This window comes from Oncorhynchus clarkii, chromosome 6 (assembly GCF_045791955.1).
Source record: "Oncorhynchus clarkii lewisi isolate Uvic-CL-2024 chromosome 6, UVic_Ocla_1.0, whole genome shotgun sequence".
In the NCBI taxonomy this organism is placed as follows: Eukaryota; Metazoa; Chordata; class Actinopteri; order Salmoniformes; family Salmonidae; genus Oncorhynchus; species Oncorhynchus clarkii.
Genome location: NC_092152.1, coordinates 78,191,242 through 78,198,333, shown reverse-complemented (window position 1 = coordinate 78,198,333; position 7,092 = coordinate 78,191,242). Strand labels below are relative to the sequence as shown.

At 41.2% G+C, this 7,092-nt stretch overlaps 1 long non-coding RNA gene across 2 annotated transcripts; it reads left to right on the top strand.

Moving 5' to 3' along the window:
* Nucleotides 1-1,338: 1,338 nt before the first annotated feature.
* Nucleotides 1,339-3,868, top strand: LOC139412244 (uncharacterized). Of its 2 annotated transcripts, none has more exons than XR_011634678.1 (4): nt 1,339-1,545; nt 3,090-3,338; nt 3,564-3,665; nt 3,791-3,868. It is a non-coding gene; the product is annotated as an uncharacterized lncRNA (long non-coding RNA). The 2 variants fall into 2 exon arrangements; XR_011634677.1 differs by lacking the exon at nt 1,339-1,545 and adding an exon at nt 1,748-1,869.
* Nucleotides 3,869-7,092: the final 3,224 nt, after the last annotated feature.

Genomic DNA, 7,092 nt, shown 5'->3' with positions numbered 1-7,092 from the left:
CACCTTGTTCTGCTTGGCAACAAACTTTTTTTTAAATTATGTGAGTAGATCTGCCCTCTGCTGGGCAATATTGAGACACCACTAGTGACATGAACTTGATGAGGCTTGCCTTGCTGTCACCCGCTTTAAAGGTACAATATGCAGAAATCGCTTCACCATTTCCTGGTCGCGAAAACTCTAATAATTTTCCTAATTTCAGTTTGTGAATCATTGTACAATCTAAACAGTTGTGAAATATATTTCAATAACCCAAAATGTTCTATGTTCAGCTGTTTGAAGCTGGTGTACAAAACCAAAAGTAAAAGATGCAAAAATGAAACATAAGAACGGGAAGCGTAGAAATGGCATACATAGAACATATCTACTGCTTGTTAGAATTGCTTTCAATTATGACAAATCTATAACTCACATTTCTATGTAAATTTCATGGTCAGCACAAAAACTTATATACTCATCTTTAATAGACCTCAACTTGTCTTTCTTTTCCCTCAAACTCAATTAAGCCAAAACCACGCCTGTTATCAGAGAGGCGTTCTACAAGGCTTTGAGCGCTCTCCAAGTCCGGAAGTGAATATGCGACATTTTCAGTCACTAATTAATAACATTTGCCCTTGTATTTCAAGATTAAAAAATATAATAAAATAATGTAGTGGACAGAGCTAGCCATTAAAATCAGATTCAATGGATGTAGCATAGCGTATTCGACTGAATTGATTAGCTCAAATATTTTAGAATAATAAGCATATGCTTTTACCTGATAATAGACTACAAATGATAATATAACTTCAAATGTCGAGCTAGTAACATTAAGTAGCCTAGGTAAACTTAGCTGACCTTCAATTGAGGGAATTCAGCAGAGTTCTGAGACATGTTTACAAGTCATTGAAACTCTGAAAATGAATACGTGGGCAAATGTTACCAAACATTATTATAATAGGACTGCATTATGGTAGGCAGCTAATTGTTAAATTACATTTTTCATCCTTACCTTGGAAGGCAACTGTCTCTGCACTGATCGCCTGTGAGTGAAACAACGCTAGCTAGCCAATGGGAGCGTAGCAGAACCCCCTCGTAATAACGGGGCGTAGTTTTGGCTTAACTGCGTTGGGAAAAAGAAAGACGCGAGCTCACCTGCTTGAAGACCTAAAACCCGGAAATTAGTTAACATTCATATGGCGAAAATGAATGAGGAAAGAGTAGGCTTTTGGGATAAACGCGAAAATAAGGTCTGAGGTTAATACAGGCTTAGGATATCATATACGTTTTGTTCTACGAGATAATATTAGTCAGTTAACATTACCTTTATTAATTATGAAGCATTTATGTGCTTTTTCAAATGCTCAACATTGGAAAAATGGCCCATTTATATTAGTAAAAAAAACAACAAAGAAGCACGAGAGTTTCGCAAGAATTGTCTGTTTTTTCTTGAATAAGTCTGCTTTTATGTAATATTGTTTCATTGAACACTATATCCCAGAAAGCCTTGCGCCAAGGCAAAGCAGGAAGATATTTTTTCGTCTGCAACTTCGTGAATTTAGCCAGAAGGTATGTCTCTTTTACCTTCTTTTTTTACACCCACAAATCTATCTAATTAATTTAAAGCACATTTGAAGTTAGTTCCAACCTTCAAAGTTCACAGCTACGTGTAGATGTATTTCCAAAATCGGTGCTCTTTCAAGTTTCAGAGTACAGTTTACTGATTTAGCAACCGGTAGCGGTTAGCTAGCTAACTTACTTAGCTGTCAGTTTGAAAACCACAACCTCGCTCTTTCCTGCTTGTGTCTTCAGGCCGCTCTGCGCTAGAGAAACCCTGAAATAAGTTGAATCTTCTTGGCCTATTTCAATTTGGCAATGAAATAGCTATTGAGAGTAAGTATCTTCTACTGTAAGACTTTATCGAACTAGTGGCAGTACTACAAATATGGTCCCTCCCTAGTTAGTGAATTGTTTGTAATCAATACAACCCACAGTTCAGTGTCATTTGGTTAATATCTGAGATCAATGGTTCTAAACCTGTTTGGGCTTCAATGTCATTAACAACACCTTAGATCATTGAAGTCCATACAAGTATTTTTAGCTACTCAACAACACTTATCCTGGTCTTTAATTAAACATGTAAATAGTTAGTGGATTTGTAGACTTCTCTAGTTTGTAGTAGAGATTGTAAAAACACTATAGTAGAGAAGATGGTATCGAGTAATGACATTGTCTCAGTCTCAACTGTTCCAGGGTGAAATGAATAGCCTAGTTCCCTGAGTAAACAAAAGTATTTTATTCTAACTCAATCACCACCATCTGTGGAGGGTGAGGCAGAGGCGTCTGAGCTCACACTGCTCTGGGTATTTTTATAAAGTGGTCATGTGAAACTACAGACAACAAATGAGAGATGTCTACTGTCTTGTCTTCCTGGGCCACAAGATGAAGGGCTGGTCTGTGTCTATCGAGTCATGGTTTATCCTCCACTATGGGTAGCACTATTATAGAGTGGTATTTATTAGACTGTTTTACAACTGAGAAGACGGCATGTTATTAAATATAGAAGAATACAAGTTTTGAATGTTGAAAACTGACCATCTGGACCAGTTAAACTTGCAATGAAATCTATCTATGCCAGATTTTTTCCCCCAGTGTTGGTGGTAAGGGTAGCATGGGGCGGGGGGACGCACTGCTGCTAAATTAATATAATTGAAATAGTGTATGCTATTTTACTGTCCATCGCTGTACTTTCACTCGGTCCCCCCTCAGTCTCCTAGTGTGATATTGAAGGGTTTTGCTAGGAAACATTTCAGGGGAAATATACAGTTTTTCTAGTAGGCAGGTACAGTAATGTGTTACTGGTGCTTGGTGCATGTTGCTCGAGTTCCTTCCTCTTATGACTTGGTTAGTTTCTCTCTTTTCCAGACCCACCTCTGTCCTTTTTATCTTTACCACAACTACCAATGCAACACTGTCTAGTTAGAATACCATGCTACTACTAGGACTACATAGCCAGGTCACAGAATCTTCTGTCCATCACCAAATTTCACTTGATATTTAACATAACTAATGCAAAAATTTGTCAACTGTTCTCTGATTCTTTGTGTCCACAGGAGTGTGTTGCTCAGGCCCTGGGGAGAGTGGTCTGTGTCAGTGTGTGTTACAGAAACACCAGCAGTGAGTGTATGTCTGTCTGTAATCTGCTTCCGCCGGCTGTTTGTGGCATCGGCTGTGAAGTGAACAGGAAGACAGAGGGTTGAAAAGAGAGAAAAAGAAAGAAAGAGAAGAGAGAGGAAGCTGCCGTCAGCATGACTGAGTTCTGGGTGTGTTTCAGCTGCTGCATTGGAGAGCAGCCTCAGCCTGTGAGTACACACACATACATACACACAAGAAATCACTGTTTTGTTTACTCCTGATCTTTCAGTCTATGAAGTGTGGACACTAAAGGTCAAGGTCCTAGATACTGAAATAGAACCAGGCCTTCTCATCTTCTGTACTTCTTATCAGCCTGTGTGTGAGTGTCTGTTCATAAAGCAGTTGACTGTTGTTGCCTTTAGTAATACTACAATTTCATTAATGCTTTACAGAAGAGGCGGCGGAGGATAGACCGTTCAATGATCGGAGAACCAACCAACTTTGTTCACACAACACACGTAGGCTCAGGAGACATGGGCGTTGGGCTCTCATCAGTACGTACTGACCACCTACCCTCACACAGAAAACAGAGCCTTATGTCATATCAACTAGGTAAAGATTCCAAGCAGTTACAAACCGTTATCCAAGTCTTCTGTTCATTATGACTGTGTATGTATAGGTGAACTCAGTTCAGGCCCAGATGAAATCTAAAGGAGGTTATCAAGGAGGGTCTGAGAGCAATCAGGAATAATGAGGTGAGACACTTGCTGTTATAATGTGTTACTATTGTGTTACTACTGTAATATCAACGTGTTATCAGTACTGTGTTAATACTATGATCTCAACGTGTTATCAGTACTGTGTTGCTACTGTGATATCAGTACTTTGTTACCGGCCAACAGCTCTGCACCCCCCGCAGCAACTGGCCCAAGACCCCCCCCCCCCCCCTCAGCTGGGCTAGACAATCTGGACCCTCTCTTTCTAAAATTATCCACCGCCATTGTCGCAACCCCTATTACTAGTCTGTTAAACCTCCCTTTCGTATCATCTGAGATTCCTAAAGATTGGAAAGCTGCCGCGGTCATCCCCCTCTTCAAAGGGGGAGACACTCTAGACCCACACTGTTACAGACCTATATCCATCCTGCCCTGCCTTTCTAAAGTGTTCAAAAGCCAAGTGAACAAACAGATCACCAATCATTTCGAATCCCACCGTACCTTCTCCGCTGTGCAATCTGGTTCCTGAGCTGGTCAAGTGAGCACCTCAGCCACACTCAAGGTCCTAAACGATATCATAACCACCATCGATAAAAGACAGTACTGTGCAGCTGACTTCATCGTCCTGGCCAAGGCTTTCGACTCTGTCAATCACCGTATTCTGCCAGGTCGCAGTTGCAAATGAGAACTTGTTCTCAACTAGCCTACAGTGAGGGAAATAAGTATTTGATCCCCTGCTGACTTTGTACATTTGCCCACTGACAAAGAAATGATCAGTCTGTAATTTTAATGGTAGGTTTATTTGAACAGTGAGAGACAGAATAACAACAAAAAAATCCAGAAAAACACATGCCAAAAATGTTATAAATTGATTTGCATTTTAATGAGGGAAATAAGTATTTGACCCCTCTGCAAAACATGACTTAGTACTTGGTGGCAAAACCCTTGTTGGCAATCACAGAGGTCAGACGTTTCTTGTAGTTGGCCACCAGGTTTGCACACATCTCCGGAGGGATTTTGTCCCACTCCTCTTTGCAGATCTTCTCCAAGTCATTAAGGTTTCGAGGCTGACATTTAGCAACTCGAACCTTCAGCTCCCTCCACAGATTTTCTATGGGATTAAGGTCTGGAGACTGGCTAGGCTACTCCAGGACCTTCATGTGCTTCTTCTTGAGCCACTACTTTGTTGCCTTGGCCGTGTGTTTTGGGTCATTGTCATGCTGGAATACCCATCTACGACCCATTTTCAATGCCCTGGTTGAGGGAAAGAGGAAAAACTCAAGATTTGACGGCACATGGCCCCGTCCATCGTCCCTTTGATGCGGTAAAGTTGTTCTGTCCCCTTAGCAGAAAAACACCCCCAAAGCATAATGTTTCCACCTCCATGTTTGACGGTGGGGATGGTGTTCTTGGGGTCATAGGCAGCATTCCTTCTCCTCGAAACACGGCGAGTTGAGTTGATGCCAAAGAGCTCAATTTTGGTCTCATCTGAACACAACACTTTCACCCAGTTGTCCTCTGAATCATTCAGATGTTCATTGGCAAACTTCAGACAGGCATGTATATGTGCTTTCTTGTTTTCTTGTTGACTATGGTCCCAGCTGCCTTGAGATCATTGACAAGATCCTCCCGCGTAGTTCTGGGCTGATTCTCATGATCATTGCAACTCCACGAGGTGAGATCTTGCATGGAGCCCCAGGCCGAGGGAGATTGACAGTTCTTATGTGTTTCTTCCATTTGCAAATAATCGCACCAACTATTTTCACCTTCTCACCAAGCTGCTTGGCGATGGTCTTGTAGCCCATTCCAGTCTACATTCTTGTCCCTGACATCCTTGGAGAGCTCTTTGGTCTTGGCCATGGTGGAGAGTTTGGAATCTGATTGATTGCTTCTGTGGACAGGTGTCTTTTATACAGGTAACAAACTGAGATTAGGAGCACTCCCTTTGAGTGTGCTCCTAATCTCAGCTCGTTACCTGTATAAAAGACACCTGGGAGCCAGAAATCTTTCTGATTGAGAGGGGGTCAAATACTTATTTCCCTCATTAAAATGCAAATCAATTTATAACATTTTTGACATGCGTTTTTCTGGATTTTTTTAGTTGTTATTCTGTCTATCACTGTTCAAATAAACCTACCATTAAAATTATAGACGGATCATTACTTTGTCAGTGGGCAAATGTACAAAATCAGCAGGGGATCAAATACTTTTTTCCCCTCACTGTTCCTGGTTAAATAAAGGTGAAATAAAACATTCTTATTGGCAGACTCAACAGCCTTGGTTTCTCAAATGATTGCCTCGCCTGGTTTACCAACTACTTCTCTGATAGAGTTCAGTGTGTCAAATTGGAGGGCCTGTTGTCCGGACCTCTGGCAGTCTCTATGGGGGTGCCACAGGGTTCAATTCTCAGGCCGACTTTTTTCTCTGTATTTATCAATGATGTTGCTCTTGCTGCTGGTAAATTGTAATTATTTCGCCACTATGGCCTATTTATTGCCTTACCTCCTTACTTCATTTGCACACACTGTATACAGATTTTCTATTGTGTTATTGACTGTACGTTTGTTTATCCCATGTGTAACTCTGTGTTTTTGTCGCACTGCTTTGCTTTATCTTGGCCAGGTCGCTGTTGTAAATAAGAACTTGTTATCAACTGGCCTACCTGGTTAAATAAAGGTGAAATAAATAAAAAGACTACTGTGATATCAACGTGTTCAGTACTGTTACTACTGATATCAACGTGTTTTCAGTACTATTGCTACTGATATCAACGTGTTTTCAGTACTGTGTTGCTACAGTGATGTCAACGTGTTATCAGTACCGTGTTGCTACAGTGATGTCAACGTGTTATCAGTACTGTGTTGCTACAGTGATGTCAACGTGTTATCAGTACCGTGTTGCTACAGTGATGTCAACGTGTTATCAGTACCGTGTTGCTACAGTGATGTCAACGTGTTATCAGTACCGTGTTGCTACAGTGATGTCAACGTATTATCAGTACCGTGTTGCTACAGTGATGTCAACGTGTTATCACTACTGTGTTGCTACAGTGACGTCAACGTGTTATCAGTACCGTGTTGCTACAGTGATGTCAACGTGTTATCAGTACCGTGTTGCTACAGTGACGTCAACGTGTTATCAGTACCGTGTTGCTACAGTGATGTCAACGTGTTATCACTACCGTGTTGCTACAGTGATGTCAACGTGTTATCACTACCGTGTTGCTACAGTGATGTCAACGTGTTATCACTACCGTGTTGCTACA